General features: G+C 45.9%; 1 long non-coding RNA gene across 12 annotated transcripts in view; it reads left to right on the forward strand.

The window, feature by feature from the left end:
• LOC136789798 (uncharacterized) overlaps positions 1-12,252 on the forward strand; it is an 89,698-nt gene that overhangs the window by 35,625 nt on the left and 41,821 nt on the right. For all 12 annotated transcript variants that reach the window (XR_010828799.1, XR_010828794.1, XR_010828798.1 and 9 more), the window contains one exon: positions 8,651-9,012. This is a non-coding gene — a long non-coding RNA (uncharacterized lncRNA). The remainder of the gene's footprint in view (positions 1-8,650; positions 9,013-12,252) is intronic.

The raw sequence follows: 12,252 nt of genomic DNA on the forward strand, positions 1-12,252 counted from the left end.
GCACACCTACTACAAACACTCTCAGTAAAGAGCAGTGTTTGGTTTCCCTGCGGGTTGGTGAGCTGAACCAGTTCGGAGAAGGGCCCATGAATCGCCAGATGTAGTGCCTGGAGGGTGATGGAAAGGAGCAGCATGGTAGGAAACGTTCCCTTCTTGCCTTTGTGGACCAACAAATCAATTTGCTGGACCTGAAGACGTGTCAGTCTGGTGTGGCTTCTGCAGCAATCAGGCTTGGCCAGCACTGGGGTCTTCTGCTCAGTCTTGGTCCCACCTGTGCCCATGGGCTGTACCAGTGCCCTCAGCCCTGCCATTGTGGCTGCAGGAGCCGGCACGTCTGTACCTTCTGGGGTTGCATGTGTGCTTTTAAAGCAGTATCAGTGGAGGATTTGATGGTGTGAATTGCAAACCCAAGTTAATGGAGGCATTTCAGGAGGTTGCAGTCATGGGGGGTTGATGAAAGCCAACGTTAACTGTGAAGGAAATGCCTCGTGTTGGTTGGTTTTACATTTGGTGAAAATAAGGAGTTGGTGTCCGCTGTTTTTTTTTTTTTTTTTTTTTTTTAAGTGGGATCTAATTAATCTCACTGTTAGCCACTTTTATAAGTTTAGCACAACTCCTTTGCTCCTGAAGAGATATAGTCAAATGAGAATTTCAGCGTTTGTTCAACTATAAAGCATGGTTTGAGCCTTTATGTTAACAAAGCAAATCCTGAAGGCTTTAAGAATAGGTCTAATGTAAAGAACCAAAACAGAGTGATCGGAAGGATAATTTTTGTACCCGCAGCAGTGCCCGGTGGGGGACCCCCGCACCAGGCTGCGCGAGATGCAGCCCAGCAGCCCTGGAGATGGAGCAGCAACTCCCTCTCGTACCTGTGAGAGCTCTTTCAGGCCTTTGGGGCTAGACACGGGCTGGCAGGAGAGCTGATGGTTTCCTTATTGCCACGTGCCTCTGCGTAAGGGACCCAAGGAAAGAAAGAGGCTCTTGTTGGAGCCCGCCGGCAGCGCGGGAGGCGAAGTGGTGCCCGCCTGGGTGTGAACAGAGGGGCAGGGATGGAAACCTGGGCGAGTGCCAGCGGACGGGTAAATACCAAATGTCTATTCTGTCGTAAGGAGTTAAAAGAATTACGGAATTCAAAAGCCAAAAAGGCTGAGGCTGTGTGCTAATTAGGCTCCCGCTCAGGGTTATCTGTAGCTTATTTTCTCCGTCAGATGGGGACCGTGATCACCGCCCGGTCCTTGCGCCTTTATTATAGCTGTTGCACACTCCGCTGGGCATAAGTGAAACTCCAAAGTAATTGCATCTGCGCGAGATACAGAAAGTGCCTTTTGTTTCTTTTGCAAGTGGGGAAGTCAGCTGTTTGGGAGGGCTGTCCTCCAGCCGTGTTCACGTAAAAGGGCTTTTCTGTGCGGCTGAACTCTTTATCATGCCCGATCTGTGATTTGGGTCTTTGTCACGGCTAGTGATTGCCTCCCGCTGGCTTGTAACATGCGCAGAGCTGGAGAGTCACCCAGGCCTTTTCAGAATAATGAATTCCCAGCCCCTTTCTTCTCTGTAAGGGGTGATGTGACACTTAGCTCGGGCTATTGCCCTAGGCAGCCTTGTCCCAATGGGGCTGCTGCTTCAGATGTGTAGGTAGATAATGTGTTTCGGTAGCTTAAACTGTTATAAGTGGACATTCTTCTCTTTCTGGATACATTTAATGGTAGAAATAGAAGAAAGTGCTGGTAACACTGTAAAATCTTTACAAACACGAACCCTTCCAATTCCTTTTAGTGGGGAGGAGGAGCACTGCTGTATGATCCCCGTATGTTGATGGCCAGGTAGCAACGATCTGTATCTGCTGTCGAGCATCTCCTGGCTCAGTTGTTGTGAGGTTACCAAGGCAAAACCAAATTCAGTCATTTTACACCCATCGCATAACTTCTTTATCTCAGTGTAAAGCCATGGGAGACCCCTCCTGTAAGACACAGCTGAAGTCCCGCTCCGTAAGCCAAATCAACAACAATATTTGTGGCTCCTGGCACCTCCGCCAGCCCAGGGTTTTCCTGTCAGAAGGATGTTGCTCACAGAGCTGTACTGGCAAAGACTTCTGGAGGTGTGGTTTGCATTGAGGAACACACTGCTTTTGCCCCACTAAGTTTGGAAAAATGTCCCAAAAGGAAGAGTGGGCCAAAGAAAGCAGAAACGTAAGCCCCAGTGGTGCTAACGTGGAAGTGCTTTTGCCACTGTTGCATGTTTTGCTTGTTGAACTGTGTACAGCAGCCTCCCTGTGAAGAGTCTGTGATGTTCACAATAGGATGAACCTACAGACACTTCATCGCACTTCAGACTAGTGCAAGCCTGCGATAAGTCCACCCATGTCAGTCACTAGTTTGAGCTGGATTGAGATACAGACCCAGTCATCAGATGTAGTTGTCCTAAGATGTGTGTGCAGGACCAAAATGAGTCTGAAGAGCAAAAGAAAAGGTAGATACGAAGCATTACAATGAGGATAAGGACTGACATCCTGCAAAGTATTGCACTCCTTGTCCTTGCTCAGCTGCAGCAGGCTCTGCTTTCCTTGGTGGGTTTTCAGAGAGGTGTTAAGACAAGCGTTTGCTCACTTCTAAAACAGTGTGATGGCTTGAGTTGTGCAATGTACTGACAACAAGCAGTGCGACACCCTCACACGTCCTTTTCCACTGCCTTCATTCCATAGCGCTGCACAACCTGCAACAGGTGCCGTGCCCTCCTGTAGCTCTCGAGGCCCCCATAAAACACAGGAGATGAGGTGTAGCTGGGACTGGTGTGGCTGTGCTCTGCTCCTCCTGCAGGACTTGGACCTTGGTCCTTCCCCTCTTCTGCTGAAGAAAAAGCTGAAAAGTCTGCGATTGCTCTTACAACATGGCCAGTAGTATGTAGGGGAGTGCTGGGAGATGTTCCCCTGGAGCTGCTGTGCTTCACTCAACCAAGCTGGCAGAGGAAGGCCCTTCCTCCTCCCAGTTGCTGTTCATGTAGATGCACAGATCTTGACTTTTCATTTAGTAGTTGATGGGTAGAGATTATTGATTTAGATCAGAGACTATTTAAAGCAAACAAGCAAAAAAAAATATCCATTTCCTCTTCCACTTGAAGAGGCACACCTTATCTGTGCAAGCTCAGCCTGGGGATCAGCATTTCTATAAAAGAGCTTTAAAGCCAGAATCCACAGTCCTGAGAGAGCAGAAGAAACAAATTGCTGTCCCTTGCTTTGTATTCTTGTGCATCAGGTGTACGAGACTGATTTTCCCCTCACATATATCCTACACCAGCAGCATTTGGGAACTGAGACGTCCTTGCTTCTGTGTAATGGGAGTGGGCAGCTAGAGGGAGGGCAAGTGGATTGCAGCTCCCCTCTCATCATCCACACCCAGCTACAGCTGTAAGTGCAGGAGAGGGGTGGTTTGTGCTGGGCTCTTGCACAGCTATTCTGAAACAAAGGGGGGAAAAAAAAAAAAAGTTTTTTAATGAGTTAGTTTGTTCATTGGCTGCCCTGTGCTTTTGGTGCATCACTGAGTAGTCAGGTTCTTACTACCCAGGGAGCCTGATTGCATCTCAGACAGAACTCAGCCTGAAATGGTCATTTTTGATAGATTTTGTATTTTTCAATGGTCTTTTATTTTTTTCTGGGTCAAGCAGTTCAGTATCTCTTGAGAATGACACTCTAATGTATTGCAAAACACCTTTTGCAGAGAGGAGGAAATGTGGAATGCTATTTTTCTTATTAGAGGTGATTTTCATAACATGGAATAAAATGATTTTTCTTGCTGCTGTCATCTACTAGGTTGGGGAAACATTCTTGTCTTGAATATTGCAAAAAAGGCTAATTAATATTTCCCTTACAATTTCTTCCTTTGGTCTTTCCTATGCAATGGTCTTCCTTTTATTAGGGGAATATCTCCTCCCAGTCCCCATTAGGGAACACTAACATTTTTCTCTTGATTCAGCTATGTCAGCTGGTGCAGATGGAGCAGAAGCTTATTAAATCTTACCCTAAAAATGATCAAGATGACATTAGATACTTAGAATGTTAGATTATGGGGCATTTACATAAAATTGTGCTTTTTGTGTTAAAAACCCTTCAGGCTTAGAAGAACAGTGCTACTCAGCAGTGTTTTTAAATAATGTCCGTGCTCATGATAATCATCTGGAATCTTTTTAAAATCATATAATACTGACATGCATTTTGTGTGGAAACTTGGGCTCTAAAACCAGTGTCCTCGGTCTCTTCTTGGGTGTTGGTTCAGGTTGGTTGGCAGATCCGTACTGAGTGGGGGGTGAAGAGTCCTGAATGGGTGTGAAAGGGAAGGATTTGTGTAATAATACCTGAAATGGAACATTTAAGTGTATGTTTTAAAAAGTGCACTTCCACATGGAACTATTACAAGAAACAGTAGTTCTTGGAAGTGTTTTACTGTTTTGTTTTATCGAATGATTTGTCACTGGGCAGAGTGTTGGATGGGGATCCCAGTCTTGCCGGGTGATCCGGGATGTGCTTGTCTTTCACCTTCGAGCCTCTTTTGGTTGGTGTTCACAGAAAGGAATTGACTTAAAAAGTCAATTTGAATGAAAAATGGTAGGGTGGGACATGATAAACGGTTGTGGCCTTTACCTTGTTTTCCTGTGACACTAGTGGGTGGTGTTGGTAGTAGGATGATGGTTGGATCAGATGATCTTGAAGGTCTTTTCCAACCTTAATGATTATATGATTCTATATAATATAAACAGTGGCTTTTGCAGTCCGTACGAGGGTATTTCAATGTGATGCACAGAGGCAAGATTAATGACTTTTGGGACTAATAAGCAGAGTGAAGCCATCTCCTCCTGCCTGGCACTGCTAGTTGGGTGTGCATGTGCCTTCCCCTGGGAGCAGGCTGCTGGAGCATCAGCAAAGTGCCCTCCCCTCATGAATCACAGCCCAGCCATGGCCGCATTTTCTGACCAAGGAGCAAAAGCCCTCTCTCTAGAGATCTCCTGGAGGTGGCTCTTGGCCAAGCTTGTGAAGCCATCAAAATGAGTCAGGTTACTCCAAGAACTTGACATTACTAAGTGAGGTGGGAAAAGTAGCCTTTACAATTTTGTTGGTGGTAGGGAGAAGCACAACAGAATATTTGAAGTGTTTTGGTTTAAGGGTTGTGTTGGTTGCCCTGTTATAAGGACACAAATATGAGGGGTAGACAAGCACACTGTTACTGGTGTCCTTCCATGACTCCATGAAGTAAACAAGTTCAGACTGCATGCCTCCTCGCTGATGAAAAACACAAGCCCTGTTGACCTGGAAACCCCTGATATTGTAACTGAATGCTCTGCCAGGTTCAGTCTGTAGTTCTTTTCGGACTCTGAGTTTGAGAGCAGGGTGGTAACAGCTGAGGAGACTTTTCAGGGATGACCTGAACTGATTCACCAGCTGGATGCTGTTGCAAGGGACAGCCTGGACTCGATCCTGCCCTCTTCTTTCTAGCTGCTCTGGTGCTGAGCCTTCTTCAGCTTACTAAATTGGGAAGAAACCATTCCCCCTTGGTGGCTGGGCTGCACACAGTGGTGAATTGTGTCTGCTCCTTGAAGGAGCCAGCCAGGGCATGAGCTGACCTCAGCAAGGGCAGGGGCAAAGGGAGGAAAGAGAGGGGATGGAACTGTGTCCTGTGGTGACAGCTCTTGCTGTCTCATCCCAAGCGTTGCTGACTTCCAGCAATTGTATTTCCTGCAATTGTAATTCCTGCAACCATTTGCTTAAAACGGGATGGAGAATATCTAGAAAAATATAGAAGTTTTGTTTTCCTTCTTTTCCCCTTTTTCTCTGCTGGGTAATGTTGACTTTGAGGAGGAGACTCTGGAGGTGGACATGTGTTTCTGCACGGGAATGTAGTAAAACCATTTGGGGATGTTGATGCTGTGTTTTGGAGGGGTGAGCTTGGCGCATGTTGGCTGAGTTGCCTGGTGGATGGGAGAAGTGGAGACAAACACCCCTGCTTGTTTTTATGTCCATAATAAAGTTACCACTGCAATTACTACTACATCAGATAGTGAGGCTTAACAGGTCCCTCTCTGCACTTAACTCGCGTGGCTGGTTTGTACTGAGCATGCTGAAGTGGAAAACAGCCCTTTCCTTAAAACAAAAAACACCCTTTGTTTTTCGAAACGAGCCATTGCACTTGGGACCCTAATGGTAAATATTTAACAGGTGGAACTCCTTATTCCTTTCTCTTTTCCCCTGCATTTCTTAATTAGCAACGAGTCTTTCTAACTTGTTTTTCATTGGGCTATTAATCATCAGGGGCTCTCCTTGGGCACTCTTCGTAGTGCTTTGCTTGCTGCTGTTTTCCTTCAACTCATGTGACTCCTCCTTGCTGTCCTTGAGAAGGAGCCGTGGGCTCCGAGCACTGCTGTCTGTTTTGCGGCCGAAGCCTTACTTGTTTGGAGCCGAACGCGCGCTCAGCGCGTCATGTTCCTCCGTGTGGGTGATTGAACTGTGCCCTTGTCTGTGAAAAGTGGAGTTATTCTTCATCAGCGGATGAGAAGGATGAATGTGTTTCTCAAGTGCTGGACCGTGACTTGCAGTATGTAGACGTACTGCAGGGCTTTGCTACCAGCCGACTGCATGACCTTCAGTCAGTTATTTAGGTCTAGACCTGCTGGTGTTAGGCAATGCTTGGAAGCAAACTGCAAGGCTCCCTGACTTGAGAGAGCAGCAAAAGGCTGCTGAAAGCCTGGAGTGCAGAGAGCTGGAGGTGGAGGTAGGGTCTTCAGAGCAGGCAGAGTGCTGATAGCCATAATGACCCGGTGGATTTTAAGGGCAAGTGGAATGAATTGGAAAGTTGCCTTTCCAGGTTTTTCTCTGGCCACAGGAGTGTTTGACTTCCATCTGCATCCCAGGCTGGGACATCCCATGTCTTGTCCTCACAGCCTGGAGTGGAAGGTGGTGAGCACACCGTGGAATCATTAAGGTTGGAAAAGACCTCCAAGGTCATCTGGTCCAACCATCCCCCTACCACCACTGTCACCCAATAAACCATGTCCCTAAGCACCACGTCCAACCTTTCCTTGAACACCCCCAGGGACGGTGACTCCACCACCTCCCTGGGTAACCCGTCCCAATGCCTGACTGCTCTTTCTGAGAAGAAATGTCTCCTCATTTCCAACCTGAACCTTCCCTGGAACAATTTGAGGCCATTCCCTCTAGTGCTATCTGCCATCCCATGAAGACAGATGCTTAAAATGAGCATTAATCAACTGTGTCATTGGTTTATCAGTTGTCCCAACCCTCACAGCCTAACTAGAACGGGATGGACTTTTTTGTAAAAGCACAGAGCACGCAGCCACCTGCCCATTGCTCCTCCATAGCCTCGGGTCCTGCTGCTACCCATCTGCCTTTGTAGGAGGTAGAGAAGTAAAAGGAAGAAAATGGGAAAGTGATGATTTTGTTCATTTGGCAGTGAGAACTGTTAGGCTCATCTCCTGGGAGAAGTGGGCAACGTGTGTTGAGTCTTGTAGTTTGCAACCTAAATATGTTGGGAAGACACCAGAATTCGGTGAGTTATGGCATTATCAGTCCTACTGGTGGCAATTGCAACTCAAGTTAGCTTGGGTTGTGTTAAGACTGCATCTTTCCTGCAAAGAAGGCATTTTTTTTTGTATTCCCTAGTAAGACGAAGTATTGATTAAAGGCAGGTGTCATATTCAAGGTGATGAAAATATGATCAAAGTGAGTGGAATTTTATTTAAAATAAGCATGGGTTTCTTCAACGCTTTAAAGAGGGAAAAATGATGTCTTTTGTTCATTTAATTATTCACTTCACTATTTCTTATTTTTTGTATCTGGTGACGTTTCAGCTGTTTGAGGAGAGAGAGGACTTTTTTGACACAATTAGCAAAACAAATTATTATCACACCTTTTTTTTTAACCCTGTGCTATTTAATCTATTTGCTTGCACTTTCATTACTCATTTGCTTGGTTGTGTTACACAATGATATCACCTTTCCTGTGCTGCTAGAGCTGAAACAAAGCAAAAAAAAAAATCTTTTGGCTCTGAGCTTCTCTCTGCTGTTTTTATTACAAATGAACTAGAAAGCAATGTTGGGCAGAGAGTTATTTGAGTTTCTTTTTACTGCTGGCTAGGCATTATTTCCGGGCCTGGCAATTTTGGCTGTGTTTGTGTGACAGTTTTCCTATCTCACAATAACAAACAAAAATCCCAGCAACCTTATTCCCAGCACAATTAGTAATATCATATTTTAAAAGGAAAACAACAAAAGAAAAGAATTCCAAGGGTTTTATACAATCAAATGACTAGAATCTTTAGGACTAATTCCTTGGTATTTTGAGACACTTTGCCGAGAGGTTTGTATTTTATTTGGATGTGGAGGCAGGCAGTGTGCTGTAGCTGGTAGGAGGTGCAAATACGGTTATTTTACTTGAGAGCTGAGATGTCAGAGTTAGGATCCAGCTGATCCTGACGTTGGGATGTTCCCTCCACCTTGGCCTAGACCCTAACAGTGTGCTGCTACCAGCTGTGAGTGGACATTTTTTCTTTGAAATTAGGAAGGCAGGTGGTCCACCATAGGAAAAGCCTGTGCTTTCTGCGGCCCCACGGCTGCTGTTGTGTAATAACTGTTCCCTTTCCTCTCTCCAAAGGTTCCAGCCCCACGCTTTCCACCACTCTGGAATAACATCTGAAAGAGCCCAGCAGCATGGTCCTTTCCGTAGCTTCCAAGGATTTTTAGGATCATGGGATTTATGGACCCACAAAACCCTCTGGAGAACATCAGCTGCGGACAAAAGTATTGGGAAATTCCTACTGTCTTTTTGCCCTTTGTTTTCTCCCGGGTCACTGAATTTGGGAAGGAAGCATCTCTGTCCTGAGGATTATAGCAGAGCAGTTACTCGCCGCCCTTACTGGAATACGGTTTCTCAAGACGGAGCGATTATTGCACAAGGCAGGATATTTTTTCCCTTTTGCAGAGCTGTTCTGGTGCGGCAGTCGTCATGTCCAGCAGGTATGTAGATGTTTCTCTCATTTACCAGCCGCTTGGGTTTCCTGATGTTTAGGAAGTGAATCATTTTGTTTCCTTGTTAGCCTCAGCTAAAAGGTAAGGCCTTTCCACTGTTTGGCACCGTGCTCTGGAGATGACTTTTCCTCTTTAGGACGCAGGCTGTATTTGAAAGTTTTTTCAAATATTTGAATATTTGAGGTTCATGTGGATCCCAACCTGGTGCTGCATGCTTGGGGCATGCGGTAGCTACCGGGTGTGGCTGCGGGGGGTTTGGGGAAAATGTTTGAAAGTTTTGATGCCTGCCCTGATCCTTGCATCTGAGGAAAGGGGTGGCTTTAGCAGCTCATTATTATGACTCGTTATTCCTCCTCCTGGCCCGCCCCTGGACACTCAGCCAATTACTTGGCGTATTTATGACTTGGAGCAAACACCAGCTATGTGTGAACCTGCTTATCAGGCTTTGTCCTGTAATTTCAAAGGAGATGGTATGAGTGTTTAATCCATTTTTTTCTCATCTTAATTTAACAGTATTTCTGCTGAAGAATAGCATCATTTAGAGGATGATTTATCCTATAAAAAGGAGATGGCTTTAAATTTCAAAATTAAAATGATTCCTAGTCAATATAGACATAGATAACTTAGTAATTGCAGTGATAATTACAAAATTTACATTTTTATAATCACAGTGACTTAGATGTTTTTCTGAAGGCGACGATCTTTTTTTAAATTTTCTTTAACACCAGAACTGGATCATTCTGTTGGTCTCTGGGGGTGTCAGTTTGCTGTGAAAATCCTAATTTTGACAATTGCACTGGCAGTTTTGGGAAGAATCTGCTCATGTGTGCTGATGCAAAGAATGCTTTTATAAATGGATAGAGAATAGGGGAAACAGCTCTTTGAATCTAGCTTCTGGGTTTATTTATTTCTACTATACAAAGAAGAGGTGCTAAAGGGAAAGTGCTGAAAATGCTGCACTGTACATTTTTTCGTGCATTCCCATCAGCATGTGTGAGGCATTAGAAGTTTAATCTTAGTGCTTTGCAAGCACAATTTTATATCAGATTAAAGGAAGGAAATGGAGCTGGGGGTAGAGTGTGTGTGGGGAAACAAAATTGGTTGACAAGCTCTTGAATTTGGTGAGACCTGTAGGCCAGACTGAGATGGCAGATGGAGATTGAGAATAAAAAGGTTCTTTGCCTTAGCTAGCAGGAAAGTCGAGTGCTTGCTGTACCTCTCATAGAGGCCATTGTTTAACTGCGGGGAGGTGAAAGCATCATGACACCAGTAAACTGTGGAAGGTTGCATGTGTTGCTTGTGCTTCGTGCTCTCTGGGGGGCTCTGTGTCGATCTGGTGGCCTGCAGGCTTTGGGGCAGAGGCATCCCCACGTGCCAGGATGCTCACTGTTTGACTTGAGCTGCTGAATTCCCATTACTCACTTGGCATGTTGCAATCTGGCTCAAATGGCTTAGAAAATATGTGGGAAATAATCGCATTTCTTTTGCATAGTGAAGTGCTTCTTCCGTACGTCTGAAGGCAGCTTTCTCTGATAGCTGAGAGGGAAGAAAGGGAATTAGGAAGTCTGTTTTCTGCAGCTGACTCCTCCAGTGACCCCAAATCTGTGCCTCTGGTAAAGTCACCAAATAATGTATTTCCTTGTTTCATTCCACATGCGCAGGGTGATATCGCTGTGTATGGTAGCATTTAGGCTTCCTCTCCTCCCCTAGCTTTAGGTCCTTCAGCACATGGAAGCAAATTACCAAACCTAATTAAATGCTGGTGAAGTCCATGGGGCCTTGCAGAGCCTCGTTCCGCTCTCGCTGTGGCTCTGACCTGTGCCTAGTGCTTGGCGTGCTGTGGGTGCCACCGCCCAGCAGTCCCGGCTCTGGTGCCTGGGCTTGAGAGCTGCTCCTCCATCCCCACAAGGGCTTTGCTCAGAGCCTCCTCATCCTCTGCTCCGGCTTCATAAACAACTGAAAACCCAAGGTTGGGCTCCTCCATTACTTGGATCTCAGCCATTCATTCAGGGCTGATAATTTCCCTTCCTTAACCTAAACTAACTTTAAAGGGTTGGCAGTGCCCGCTGTGTAAAAGTCCAGAAAGATGTTTGGCCCATTTCTGTTGGTTATTTCCCGATCACAGAAATTCCCGGTGTTTTATTAACCAGCTCCTAAAAACTTCTAAGGCACCCAAGATAGAGAGATCACTGGAAGTGTGGGCTTTCTAACTACAGTTTAAGTAAACACGGTCGATATCTGAAGTCCTTTCCTTTTTTACTTCTGCGGTGAGCTGTTTGATAGTGAAGTTGCAAACCAGTTCTCCACTTGTTACTGTAGGATGTGAAAAGATTCTTTGTCAGCAGCGTGCTGGAGCAGCATGAGCTTTATCTTTTGTACATAACGAGGAGCTTGGAGCCAAAAAAAAAGACCTAATTAGAGCCTGGAACACCTGCAGAAGCCTTAGAGTGTATGTGGAAAATGTGTTTATTGGTCTCCTCCCAGCCCTGTTGCTCAGCCTTTCAGGAACAGCATCTCTATAATTTGACGTGAGGGTGTTCCCTGGGTTTCCTCTTTGTTGAAAGAGCAAAGTAAGCGTGATCGCTGCTCATGTACTGGATTCTTTGTGGATCTGCAGGGTAAGACAGGGCGTAGGCTTTGATTCTGGAGTGCCAGTGGTGCTCAAGTGTTCCCCATGAAACAGGTTTTCGGCTGCTCTGCTCCTGTGGTGCAGTCACCTTGGTGCTTTTGCAGATGCATGTTTGGAGACCAGCCAAAAGCTGCGCACCCCCACGTCATTTAGAGCTGCCCCAGTGTCACTTCACGCTGGGTGAGTCTTCACTGGCACTGGGTGTGGAGAAAATCTGCAGTGGACGTGCCCCATACCTTTCGTTCTGTATTGCCTGTGGCAAACACAGTCCTGCCTGTCCCGTGGGAGCTGTGGGACTGCGCACACCCAAGCCCGGCTGTGCGTGCAGGTGGTGCAGGTAAGGGAGCTTGGCAGAGCTGGGATACAGCTGCTACTCGGTGCATTTCACTGGGCGCACTGCTCACGCTGTGTTGTGTTGCTCTGCATCCATCCTGTGTGTGTCTATGGACAGAAGCATGTTATTAATTAATAATAATAATAAAAAAGCTTAAATTTGTCTCCTTATGAGGGTAGTGTATACGGGTGTGCAAGTTGGTGTGTCTCAAAAGCACATAGCTGATTTGGGGATTGCAACAGCAATGTAAAAATCGTGGCTGCGC

Source organism: Anser cygnoides, chromosome 2 (assembly GCF_040182565.1).
Source record: "Anser cygnoides isolate HZ-2024a breed goose chromosome 2, Taihu_goose_T2T_genome, whole genome shotgun sequence".
NCBI classification, from domain to species: Eukaryota; Metazoa; Chordata; class Aves; order Anseriformes; family Anatidae; genus Anser; species Anser cygnoides.